Source organism: Adiantum capillus-veneris, chromosome 6 (assembly GCF_014529385.1).
Source record: "Adiantum capillus-veneris isolate H3 chromosome 6, ASM1452938v2, whole genome shotgun sequence".
Taxonomy (NCBI): Eukaryota; Viridiplantae; Streptophyta; class Polypodiopsida; order Polypodiales; family Pteridaceae; genus Adiantum; species Adiantum capillus-veneris.
Genome location: NC_140936.1, coordinates 106,863,089 through 106,877,326, shown reverse-complemented (window position 1 = coordinate 106,877,326; position 14,238 = coordinate 106,863,089). Strand labels below are relative to the sequence as shown.

Here is a 14,238-nt window from a genome sequence, read left to right as displayed (position 1 = left end):
TCAATCGGTCAGGCAAGGATGCCCTTTGAGTGCTATGTTGTATGCTATTGCTACACATCCTCTACTGTTGTATTTGGACTCCTTAACAGCATCTGGTCAGCTACATGGACTGCAGCTGCCAGCTCTTGATCATTTTGTGGCACAAGCATAAGCGGATGACTCCATGTTCTGGCCTAAAAATCATCCTGAGGATGTTCGTTGTATAATGGAAGCTCTGCATATTTATGGATTGGCTGCAGGTCTACAAGTGAATTTTTGAAAATCTAAATTGTTGTCGTTGCATCAAATGGATTGGCATGCTCTGTTATGGCCAGGTGAGATAGTGAAGCCTGATCAAATTGTGATACATCTTGGTTATCTGTTGGCTTGGTTGGTTAACAATGCGAAATTGGTTGAGAATAAACTGAGATCTAAATTGCAGTATTAGAAATTGTCTACCTGGCCGCTCCATGTAAAGCTCAGAATAGTGCAATCTATTTTGGTGGCATACATGCAATTTTTCCTTTCGTTGTTGCATTGGCCACCCGTCATCTTCGGGATTTCATGTCTCGGATTCTGGAGCACTTTTGGTCCACTTCCTCTCACAAAAAAGGCTTGTGATTGCTTACGATGGATAAGCTATGTACTCCAAAACATTGTGGTGGTATGAATATCCTTCATTTGTGTTCTCAAGTTACAGCAAGGAAGGCTACTTTGTTGTTGGTGTTGGTTGAGCAAAAACAACCTTGGACGCAGATGCTTGCATTTTTGTGCTCTCATGCGGTTTCTATGCCAGCCTTCAGCCATTGGCAGCCGTCGTATTGGGATGTGGTTTTCGATAAATTTGAAGCTACAATTCCGGGATGTCCCTTTGCTTCTAGTTTAGTGTCGGATTGGAAGGTGGTCACAAAAGAATTGTTGTGGAATGGTAGAGATGAGGTCTATGGAAATTCACTTCGATTGGAGAGTTTGCATTGAAGTAGAGTTTTTGCTCAAACTCTTGTTCAACGCTCCCCTAAACAGGCCTACTTTCTCTCCCACAAAGGAATTGACAAGATAGCAAATGTCATAGATGCTGAAGGACGGGTGCTCTCGTTCAGACAGGCTACTCATACCTTTGGACTTGGGTTACACTACAAACGCATGTGGGACATTATTAAGGAATTGGTCGATTCTATATCTCCCATCCCGTCGCTAGTTGAAGACAATCGAATTTGTGATTGGCTCTATACTGGTTCTTCGCTTGGTTCGGTATCGGCAAAGAAGTGTACTATCATTTGCAGTCGTCCTCTTGGATCTAAGAACACTGTAACAAGGCATGGAATATGAATAAGAGTGTTACTTGGTGGCGGAGTAAAGTTATGAAAGTGTGGCATGCTAAGCTACCTCTCAAGGAGCGATTGTCTATGTGGAGATGTATTGTTGGGGTTCTCCCCACTGGCAAATTACTGCGCTCTAGGAGATTGGCCTCTTCGAGATGCGTTCGCTGTGGTGCAGGCATTGAGGATATATCACATCTTTTGTGGTCCTGTTCTCGTACGCGACAGTTTGTCGATAGCATCTCTTCAACTCTTCGCTCGCGTTTCCCTGGATCACAATTTGGTAAATTTTTTTGGATCTTTGGAGTGCTTTTGCCTTTGCTTCAGCTGTATGCATACTTTTTCGGCTGGGTTAGATTCTGGGTACTATGGACAATGTGAAAAGCACGGAATTCCCTCATGTTTCAACAGATTCAAGTGGAATATGTTTCTTTCTTCAAGATATCTCTTAAACGGTCTCTTCAAGTTGCCTATCACTTGGATGAGCTCCCTATTAGCCATTAACAGCTCTACTTTGATTGTTTCTGAGTTCCAGCATGTAATACTTTCTATGGGTTTTCCTCGCTTTGAGGTTTCCCACTTGTATTTCAATCTGACATTACAAAAAATTTAGTGATAACTACCCAATACTAAGAGCGGCAGTGCTCACGAAGCACCAGGCCAGAGTCCATATGAGCAACAACACGTAACAATGGAAGGGGAGAAGGGGGTGGGAGGAAGCCCGAGGACTTGGCATGCAACACCTCCACCACTGTATCCCAATGGCCAGATGTTCAGGGTGACGTGGGCCCTGCTCCAGATCTTGCACAACCTCATTGGGCAATTTACGGAGGGCTCACAAAGGGGTGCCAAGTCAGCGACGTGGACGTTATTGAGGTTCTGGGAGAGGAGCAGAGGAGGAAGGCTGAGAGCGTTTTGTTGGTGACGAGGGAGTGCTTTAGGAGGTTGAGTGCGAGGGAGACAAGGTCGAAGGACTCTGCCCCCCACCAGAGAGTAGGGCTTAGGGTGGGCAGCTTGGGAAGTTGGGGTCGAGCTCCTGAGTCTTGAGTCTGCAATCAGACAACGAAAATAATGCACTACAGGCAGACACGCGTGCAAAGCCGACCTAGAGCAGCAGATGGCAACAGCCAGCGACAGATGAGGGCGAAGAGAACTGCGTTAGCCATGTTGCAACAAGTCGGAATGCAGGGATGCATGTAGAGGGTTATGGCTCCATCAGGCACGGGCTTATAATCAGGCACATGGTGTACAGTGCAGAGCAAGGGGTTAGCCTTGGGCAGGGGCCCCTTCGTGGGCGTAGTTGGTGCTGCCCAGAATGGAGGTGAGACCGGCTATGGCAGCTCACGGAGAAAAGCACAACAGGGATGAAGAACGGCAATAGGCGTGGGAGGTGTGGTGTCAGATAGTTTTCTGTAGGGGCAAGCAATTCGTCCAGCAGCTACAGTTGCAGGGGCAGTTATGGCATTCCAGAACATGAAGGGGGAGCAGGGAAGCATGCGCGGCGCGCGCACGAGAGAGAGAGAGAGGGGGGGGGGGGGGGGGGGGATATGTATTGAGTGCTAATAGAGGTTTAAGCTTTTGAGAGTATCAAATCTTCTACTCACACGATGGCAAGAAGTTGGATGCTTAAAGAAATTCAATCATAGTTGTCTTTGCGATGAGTTTTTTTTGGCGTGCGGAAGGCCATAGGGTTTGGGCTGCAAAGTTGTTGCAATTTTTTGGCCGTTCGATATATTCACTGGATGAGTGCCACGTGGCTCTAGGTTCATTAAAGGTTGTTTGAGACAACCTGCAACGTCTTTTCTTGCTGCGGCCTGCTCTTGGTGGGTTTTGTCGGTTTTTGCCCTGCTCCTAGCAGAGAAGGCGACGCGTGTAGGAGGTGTCATCCTCCCGTGAAGGTGGGACGCAGCAGGTACATGTGTTTTCGTGCTACTCCTGCCAGAGGACGTGTGCAGTGGTGCGGGTCTTTCACACGGCAGTGTTGTGTGTTCAATGCTGAAGGCAAGCGCTGTCTGGATACTTTTCGAGGTTGTGGATCCGTGTGATTTTAGGGGCGACTGCATTCAATGGCGTCAGCAAGTGTGGCCTCAGGTACTGAATGGCGTTCTTCTTCATTCTCTGTGCCTGAGAGCACGTGTTAGGATGCAATGCTTAGAATATATTAATCCAGATGCTCATTGTAGCTTGTATAAAAGATGAGAAAAACGCAGTGTCGTAAGAAGCCCCTGTCTCAGCCGATCGTCATTATGCTGTGTCGTGGTTTTGTACATGTAGCAGGAATTCTCAAGTTTCTTTTACTGTTCGAGCTTTTGAGCTATCTATCTAGTGGAAAATTCTCTCTGTCCTGCCTCTGTAAATATGCCAGGAAGTCTTTTGTAGATGTAGCGACAAGTCTCAAGTCTTTTTTATTGCTTCAGATTTTGATGTATCTATCTACTGGAAGATTCTGTGTGTCCTGCTTTTGTAAATATGCCAGGAAGTGCTGATCTTTGCTTCGATGTTTAAGCCTTGAGCTATCACTATTTGGCGGAAGATTCTCTTTTCGCTATCCAATTTCTATGTGCTGATATGTTGGAATTCCAAATTTAAGTTCACTTGAGTCACCATATGTGAACGAACGTTTTCTTTTGCCGAACTCTGTTGAAGAGGTTGCTGTTGGTCGTGAGCAGTTGAAATTTGTCGAGCATCTCCTGCGGATTGGTTTGAGGGTTGTGTGTTTTGCTTAAAGTATCTGGATCCTTTATTATCATGGCATCGGATGCTGGTATTGCTGGTGGCGGTGAAGGGAGCGCAAGCAATGCCTCGCCTAGCGGTGGTGAGAGCATGGACTTCTCCGGAGGTTTGTTTCCCTGCTCGCTCAACGGTTTCGTGTACGCTTATGTATGCCGATAATTGTTGATTTGCTTGTGCTATGCTGGTGTTGATTTTGACTGTCAGTCCTAGTTTCTTTTTGCTTGCAAGCGATGCACTCGAAGTGTTTCTTGTGCTGGTGTTCTTGCTAGTCCTGCTTTCTTTCGGCTTGGTGCACCTGATGAGGCAACAAGAGCATGACATGACGAGCCTAATTCTCGGCCTTAGTTGCACTACGAGTTTCAAGTCCTCAATAGACCAAAATATATTACTTGTCTGTACTTGTTATTAATAAAAGTAGTTATGCTACCCTTGTTCCCTAAGCCCTGCAGTATACTGTATATCTCAGTCTTGGCCGGCTCTTGGTTATATGGAATCTTGCAATGAGAGAGAGAGAGAGAGAGAGAGAGAGAGAGAGTTGGACTAATAATCATCTGGCACAGCATCTGTTGCTGCTCTTTGTCATGCCCACTAAAATTGTTTCGAGATTATGTGAAGTTATGTATGTCGATAATTGTTGATTTGCTTGTGCTATGCTGCTGTTGATTTTGACTGTCGGTCCTGGTTTCTTTTCGATTGCGAGCGATGCACTCAAAGTGTTTCTTATGCTGGTGTTCTTGCTGGTCCTGATTTCTTTCGGCTTGGTGCATCTGATGAGGCAACTGAGGATGACATGACGAGCCTAATTCTCGGCCTTAGCTGCACTGCGAGTTTCAAGTCCTCAATAGACCAAAATATATTACTTGCCTGTACTTGTTATTAATAGAAGTAGTTATGCTACCCTTGTTCCCTAAGCCCTGCAGTATAGTGTCGATCTCAGTCTTGGCCGGCTCTTGGTTATATGGAATCTTGCAATGAGAGAGAGAGAGAGAGAGAGAGAGAGAGAGAGAGCTGGACTAATAATCATCTGGCACAGCATCTGTTGTTGCTCTTTGTCATGCCCACTGAAACTGTTTCGAGATTATGTGAAGTTCCTTCAGTCCTTTACCACGGCAGCAGGGGACAACAGAATTTCCAGCGCTTCGGCAATGGCCGAGTGGCGGCTGGCAACGACAGCTGGCTGGACACGTTGCATTATTGTTCCCGCCATTTCAACAATGATGCCCAACTCATCCACCACTGCAATTACACATTCAATCTCAGAATCAACCTTGGATTCGGGAGCCTGAAGCTTGACTTTGACGATGAACTCGAACCGGGTGGCGTTTATAACCATCATTCTGCGCAAGGCCAATGCAATTACACTATAGGGGACATCGGCAAGTAAAGTTGTGAGTAGCATGAGGAGTGAACTTGTCACATGTACATCGACTTTTCCCCCCACTACTCAGCCGCGTCAACTCCTTGACTAAAGGATCAATCATCGTTTCCATGTGCAGACCTTTTGCATGACGCACCCACGGATGTTGCAGTTCCAAAACTAGAACCCTACTTCTTGCTAGCGATTTCTTTGCTTTCTCCTCCCTGCTTGATCTGAAGCTGCTGCAAATTGAGAACATGTCGTCTGTTCTGTAAGTATTGCATGGCTCAGCAAATGCCACCGATGCATCCTGTTCCAGGACAGCATGCTCCGACATTGTCATTGTGTATGACAATGAGTAAGAGAGTGAGAGAGAGAGAGTGTGTGTGTGTGTCTTACGTCTAAAAGTCTGCTAGATCTTGTTTTTTAGGATCCATTCAAATAGATAATCAGAATCAATGTCCAAAATAAGGTATTTAGAACTATATTTCTCAAATTTTGACCTTGGAAATCAAAGGTTGAATTAAATTGAAACCGGGAAATCTACGCTTCAAACTGGGATATGTGAGCATTGATTAACTTGAGTAATGGGGCTCGGTCAGTAAAGGATGCCCTTCATACTTTCTATATTTCTGTTGGGATGGGATGGGTGCAAGCAATGTAGACTCCTTGTCAGCATGGAGACCATTGCAAGGCTGTAGTCATTCACACACCTAACTCCTTGTTGCCATACCATACATGTCATGTGTAGCGTGTCACAAGAAGCACGAGAATTCTCACAGCGTGACTTGCCTCAACATCATGAGCTTCTGTGAGGGGGGCACCGTATACCTGGCTGGGTACGATTCGGGGCAAGGGGCTTAGCAGTAGCATCATGCGCACGCAACAGCTGTCTCATATCCCACAGCCCCACTCTTCTTATGCTCTGGTTATACCTTTTCCGAGCTATCTCTACATGCAACAGCTCACAAGCCTCGGCAAGGCCAGGCTCGGGCATCAGTCCTTCATTAGCTTTTGACTTATGTATCTCTACACATGCTTGCATCTCTCGCTCGCCTGAGGGGAGTGAATCAAGAGGCTCGACCTGACGCTCTTTATGTTCATGCTCGCTTGAGTAACTTGCAATGTTGCTTCCTGGATCGGAGGCCTCCATATATGTTGCCTCTCGAGCAGAGGCTCATGATGTTATACATTGTATGAAAAACATTGAGAGAGAGACTCTGTTTTCTTGGATGAGAAAATTTCTAAATCTTCTTGTGTATGCAACCTGGCGAGGGATTTGAAACGTGACATTTTCCAAGATTAAATAGCTTGTTTGCTTGCTCACCCAAAAAGAAATCATATTCCATGCAAGTTTGTTCGCATCCTTTCAATAAGTTCATTTCCGCGCCTCGTTCTTCCTTTGCTTTTGCGAGTGTGCTGCTTGTAAGATCTTTTTTACTCTCTCTTTGCTTTCCTCAACTAGTCAATGCTATGGTTAATTGGATTCTTGCTTTTCTTTTCCTCTTGCAGAACTGCGTAGGTTCGTTGAGTCTCCTCCATGTCCTGCAGGCAAACGTTCATCGCAGCGGGTGGTGTCAAGCTCTGTCGGGTCGCCGCCAGATCCGGCCTTCGAGGAAATCGCAACTGGGAAGAGGTGTAGGCGTGCGTTGCTTCAAGGAAGCCCTTCTACCGATTCCGTTGGCAGTGCAGGTATCGCCGATGCGTACAATCATTCTTTGTGGAACAGCCTTAACGTGTCTACGGTGTTCTTCGCTACAGTGCATTCTTGAGTGTCGAGTTGCGTTAAGATGGTGCTCTGCTTTTTTTTGCAGGCAAAGGATACTCTCCACTAGGAGAGGAGTGCGCACAAGCACCGTCTTCTTCTCAACAACAACTTCCTTGCCCATCTCGCGAATTAGGGAAAGCTGTAGCCTCATTTTCTGAAGTTGGCCAATCTTCGGCTGCTCAGAATGTCTTGGACAGTGGCAAGCTATTGGACAAAGGGAAAAGCTTGTTAGTCAAGGAAACCTTGCCGCTATTCATGATCAGTGATATAGATGAGGATAGTAAACCTTTTTCCATAGAGGGGAAAATCTTGAATTGGTATGGCACGTACCGTTCCATCTCGTCTGGGCAAAAGAAAAATGCACGTTACTTCAAGTTCGACATCGTCGATGCCGAGTGCATCGACACGATCACGGTCGTCGTTGTGGATTCCTTCATTGAGACCTACACCAAGGAGCTCAAGATCGGCTTGTTCGTCAGGCTTGGCTGTTCTCTTGTGAGGGCTAAAAACCATAACGATGCTGGGTCAGCTTTGTTCTCCTTGCATGTCGATGCGTCGACAACCATTAGACCTTGTGACCCATTCCCTGTTACTTTAGCTTTCTATCCTGAGACCAAGATAAGCACATTTCTTGCTGACGCTGCAATTTCCAAGACTACTAGCCCACGTCCGCCCTTAGCGACACTGGCGTTTGTTGTCTTGCAAAGTCATAATTTCCATCAAAGAAACTACATTTGGGGATTTGGTTGTTGTTGATGGCCCGACCCCAGACGACAAAGCAGTTGTACGTATCAGAAGCATTGGCTCCAGCGTTTTTCTTTTGATATTGACAAACCTTTTGTCATATGTAGGTCGGCTTTGTCAACTCTCGAAAGCAAGACTACGATCGGGTCATGGCCCAGATGGCTAGGGAGGACAATGTTATGTTTGTGGCTAGGAATATTGGCCTCTTTGTTGGCAAGGTGCGCACATTGTCTGTTCTGGATGTCACAAATTTGGCCCCCGTGCGAGGATCACGTTTGAAGGAAGAATTGACCATAGCATTTCATAGACAGTGTGAGACTCTCGGCTACAATAGAGAGGTGACTTTGCATGGTTTGCACTCAACCGGATGAAGTCATCAACACGACGCTCAGATTGGAGGCACAGATTCGAAGCAGCATTGACAAACGTGTTGTGGCGGTTCAAGTGTCAGGATCTATGGTGGATCGTCTTCTGGGCTTGCCAAGGAGCCTCAAGGAGGTGTACATGGAGAGCATTCCAGAGGCGAGGGATATTTTATCGACATCTGTTGTCGAGGGTGTGTTCAAAATTGGCACAAATGGGTCTATGATATCTTTCACTCCTCTGTTGGAAACCTAGATGTTTTGAGAGCATGTATTTGAATAGCTTTTGGCCTTTCACCACGAATAACTATCCTTCCTTACCTAGATCCCTCTACAATTGATGAACTAAATTTTGGCTTGTCCATTGTATATCCCGTTTCAGAACAAAGTCCGTGGTGTCTCTCCATAACTCGCTCTCTACTCTTCCTTCCTCTCCATCTTTTCAACCTTCCAAAGCACAGACTCTCTCTCTCTCTCTCTCTCTCTCTCTCTCTCTCTCTCTCTAACACACGTACATAAACAAACACACAAGTTGACTTAATGTTTACAATCTTTGTGTGTCTTTCCAATGACTCTCTTGGCCGAACACGATGTCGATACCGTTTTCGCGGCACAGTTTCCAAACAATTTAGACATCTTCCTCGTGCTACACCATCTCCAAAACTCAACAGGTGCATCGCATGACCTTAGATCAAATTTTCTCAACGACTTGTTTGAGAGCTTCTTGCATGACAGACATGTTGTCCCGGGTGCATGCCTCTTCTTCCGTAATGATGGGACCACTAGCGCAATGACAGTCACAAAATTCTCGTCTTTGTATTCAACATCCACCAACTCACTTGCCCTTAGCCTCGACATATTAACGGCCTTCGCTCGCTCTGTGACTTGTAGGTTAAATGTGTATTTGAAAATAGATGGAAGCGTGAGAACAATCATCTTGGGGATTCCATCGAAACCATTTCTTGCAAAGGGCATTCTGCTCTCCGAAACAAGCAACGGCATCACATACCTTCCCACCTTCACAACGTGCTCAAACCGTGCACGTGTTCGATGGGAAGAAGATGAGGTGGCCACTTTACATCAACTATCCTTGTTGCATGAGGCTTTGCCAGATATTGAGGTCGTCCACATGTTCCAAGCCAAACACCCACACACGTTGCACACAACCCAAGCCGTGAAATGCAAGCTTTCACGCTTGAAGAACGAGAAGGGCCTGTCGGTGCTCAGATACGACGCACCCATGCCAGGTTGAGCAAGGCAATTAAGAGATACAACAAAATCATCAAGGACAAGCCCATTACACCCTGCGAAAAATGTGGACGCTTGCTGTTCTGCCGCCAGCTAACACGTCAGCTTCTACCTTCAGTTGCGGAATCCACTTCAAGGAAGCGAAGACGCTATGCGGATGTGTACATCTGCAACCAGTGCAAGAAACACTTGACAAGCGATAGCAAGCGCCTGTGGAGCTTGCAAGAGACAGGGTTCAATCCAACGCTTCCCTTTGTGTCATATCTAAACCCCGTAGAGGCACGCTTGGTCTCCATTCGTATTCCCTTCGCCAAGATACGTGAACTCACGTATGATGGTCAGTATGGGCTTAGAGGTAGTATTGTCAATGTGCTTACCAACTTGGAGAAGAGCCAGGCTGTCCTGCCTCGCTTCATTGAGGATGAGGCTTCTGTCCTTGTGGGCATGAAACGAAAACTCAAGTATGATAGATGTTACCTAAGCGGTGTTGTGTGACCCTTGCTCACAATGCGTGCAACCACTACGTTGCTCTCCACACCACTCTACACACGAGAAGGTGTCACCATCAACGACAGGTGGCTTGCACACCTTTCCAGTCTAAGTATGGCTCCTGCAAATACCCTTAACGACAATACGCACGATGTTGAGCTTGAGGATGATCAGACTGATGTCATGCTTCATGGGGTGACAAGTGCGGCAGAGGTTGTCGACTACAGTGGCAAGATTCTTCATGTTTCACCGTTGAGCATCTTCACGGACGAGTATTGCTTCCCGACTCTTTTCTTCGGGTCCCCTAGAAGATATAGGGAGGCCGCGACCAAAGATTATCAAGCGATCGCAAAGTGGGAGCTCCTAAACGTCGATAGAAGATTCGCTCTGGACATCGAGAATTTATTTTTCAAGTCTATCAAGATCATGTCACAACAAGTTGCTTCCTCTGTTTGGGTGTGAATGCGCAAGGGAAAGCTAGGAGGTGCAGTGCTAACCGCAAGGCAGGTTGTAGAAGACACAAACATAGAGAGGCTTCTCAACTCAAGATTAGGCTTTAGAGACTTCGAGGCGCTGCGCACGTCCCCTGACTACAAGGAAAAGATGAAAAAAAATGCCTTCGCAATGATCCAACAACTTGGACCGTCTACATTTTTTGTCACGTTCTCCTCCGCAGAACGAAGATGGAAAGAGCTTCTTGCTGCACTTGAGAAGTTAGTCCCGCTGAGCCAAGAGCCTCACGAGAGTCTGAGCTCATATCAACGTCGCCTCGTTCGTGCCGATCCCATTACAACTCTCGTTTCTACGTCAACAAGTTCAACGCAATGAAACGGTTGTTGCGCACTGATTCCTCCATATGTGGCAAAATATGGGACTTCTTTTTCATCACGGAGTTCCAAAGTCGCGGTAGCCAACATGATCATGGTTTATTGTGGCTAGAAAATGCTCCATCACTCACAACACACTCAGATCAAGATATTGTATTATTTCTAGATACCCACATTAGCACAGATAGATCCATCTTGCCCAATGACCTTTCTGAAGCTTACAAGCACAAGCATCATAAGACTTGCCAAAAGAAGAGCAAAAGTTGCCGTTTTGGATTTCCACGTTTTCCCATGCCATTCACAACTATTATCCGACAAGGAATACTTGAGGCAAACATAGCTAGACAAGGCAAGCTTTACTTGCAACAAATCGAAAAACAACTCAGTCAAATTGATTTACAAAATGCCCCTACGTTTGAAGAATGGCTAGAACAAGTACAACTCTCCATGGAACAGTACTTGCTTGCATTGCAAGCAACTATCTCAATACCCACTATTTTCCTCAAGCGCAAACCAAGAGATATATTCACAAACAACTTCAACAAATCAATGGCTTCACTTTGGAAAGCAAATACAGATATACAGTTCGTGCTAAATGCACATGGAGCTGCGAGCTATTGCACCTCATACATGACAAAAATGGACAATACATTATAGGAGCAATCAAGTCACAAGTTGATCACTGTGTCGCAAACAATGCAACAACGTTGGAGAGACTACGAAATGTTGGTAGCACAATCCTTAAGACACAGCAAATTAGTTCACAGCAAGCTGCTTACATATGTCTCTCGCTTCCATTGCATAGCTCCTCTAGAGAATTCATATACATAAATACTAACCCACGTGAAGAGCGTGCTCTCGTTCTCAAAAAGAACACCCTACAAAAAATGCACCCCGACACAACAGAAATCTTCTCTCCCTCCATCATTGACAAATATGCCTCCAGACCACACTCGTTCTTTGCCATGTGCTTGGCCCAGTTCGCTTCCACAACCAAAAATCCCTCCAGGCCTGATAAGTTGCTGTAGAGGGCACGCATCGTACGATACGTCAGATACAATAAAGCCAAAGACCCTGACAACCACTATAGATAACAATGCCTTCTCTTCTTGCTGTGGTCAAGGCATGAGAATGAGCACCTACCCGACGGTTCATCTTGGATCGATGTCTACACTTCGAACATTGAGACAGTAAAAAACAATGAATCACAGTTCGTTGTCGAACCAGCTCCACTTGATAGACTCGCAGCAGCTATCACAACCTCACGCAACACGAGAAGTGTAAGTTCCTTGAACGATTCCAACAATGCCAGCGTGATGATCAACACCCCATCAAACCAACCAAGGAAGAAACCATTTGCTTTGCATTTTTCCAAACATATTGGCATGACCAATGAGGATTTCCACACATCAATAAAGAAACTAAACCCACAACAGTGACTCATCCTCGATGATGTCATGCTTAAAAAACGCATAGCGCCATCCGAAAAGATACATCTCATCCTCACAGGTGGAGCAGGCACTGGGAAAACATTCACGCTGCTCTTGCTGGTCGAAGCCCTCATTCGTTTCTACACGTATAAGTCGGGCCACAATCCTGACTTTCCTAAGGCACTCCTGATGGCATATACAGGCAAGGCAGAATTCAACATTGGTGGTACAACTATACACTCAGCTTTACATTTGCCTTTGATAACTACGACACACACAAGCCTCAGAGCAGAAAAGCTAGATGTATTGTCCTTACTTTATCAAGATTTGGAGCTTGTAGTGTTTGATGAAGTCTCCTTGATAGGATCAAGTGTCTTCTCATTGGCCGACTCACGTCTTCGTACCATCAAGAGAAAACACGACCAACCTTTTGGTGGCCTAGATGTCATACTTTGTGGTGACCTCTGCCAAGCTAGCCCAGTCAAAGACTCTTCGATATTCACAACCAAGCAACCTCTTCTCGAGGCGGTTGCACCTTCGTACTGGCATGAATTCCTTAAGTGCTACGAATTAACGATGACAATGAGACAAACCGATGGACAGTTTATAGAGGTGCTCAACCGAATGAGAACTGGCTCACACACCAGCAGCGACCTTGCATACATTAACAACTCCTTCCACAGAGAGTTGCCTGCTGACATAACCATATCACACCTATTCTACTCTAACAATGCAAAGGATGAACACGATGAAAAGGTCTTCGCACAATTGCCCGGTGAGCCACACATATTCAAAGCAATTGATAAGCGTGCCGCCTCTTGCAGCAAAACAATAGCAACTCCATTGGATGCCAGACAAACTGCGGGTCTCCAAGCAACATTGTGTCTGAAGCCGGGCCTAGTGGTCGAGCTATGTGCTGGAAATCTGGACATTCCCGAAGGCCTCGTCAACGGTGCAGAAGGCGTCTACAAGCTCTACACTACATTCTCCGACACGACATGCCTCTGGATTCATTTCACCAACCCTAGCATAGGGCAAAAACAAAGGTACGACCACCGTCATCTTTGCAACCCACTCACATTGCCTAGTTGGACGCCAATTCTTCGCATCACACGCGAACTCCAAATTGGCAAGAACTACTTCAACACCCTCACACGCAAGCAATTCCCAGTTCAGCCTGCTGCGGCCCGCACGATTCACCAATCGCAAGGGCTTACACTCAAAACACTAGCTTTCAACCCCAAAGGGATTAGGTCTCACGGCCTCGCATACACTGCTCTCACACAGATTCGTGACACTGCAAATCTATATTTGATGGAGAGCTTGCTGCCCTGCAACATTCACACCGACGCGTCAATCCTCAAAGAGCTCCACAGGTTGAGAACAGAAGCAACTTATTTCCCCGTCCAAAAGCAACTACATCTCCACCAAGATACACATTACATTGTCCAATCACTGAACGTCGTCTCCCTTGCAAAGCATGCAAATGATATCATCCACGAAAAAAGCCTAATGGCCTCCGATGTCCTCTGCCTATAAGAGACTCAACAACATGCGACAACCATTCCAGGCTTCCGCAGCATATCCTCAACACAACTACACGGCATCTCCATTCTGCATAAAGACAACCTAATACCTACACAAATACACATCTGCATCAATCAAACACTTGAAACGATCCATGCAACTTTCCACTGCGCCAACAAGTGCCTAGCGACAGTCATTTCACTCTACAGGGCACCGACATCATCGCTCCCACGGTTCCTGCATAGCATCTCCAATCTTCTTGATTCAACCCGCACCATGCGACCACTAATCATAATGGGAGATTTCAACATTAACGCACTTGAGGAAACCAGCACATATAGAACCCTTTCCAACCTCATTCTCGAGCACGGTCTCCACCAATTGATACACCATCCAACCACAGTACACAACTCTATGCTGGACCACGTATGGGTTAGCAATGACCTGTCACAAAC

At 46.1% G+C, this 14,238-nt stretch overlaps 1 pseudogene; it reads left to right on the top strand.

The window, feature by feature from the left end:
• The first annotated feature begins 8,830 nt into the window (after positions 1–8,830).
• On the top strand, positions 8,831–10,461 carry LOC147456040 (uncharacterized; annotated as a pseudogene).
• Positions 10,462–14,238: the final 3,777 nt, after the last annotated feature.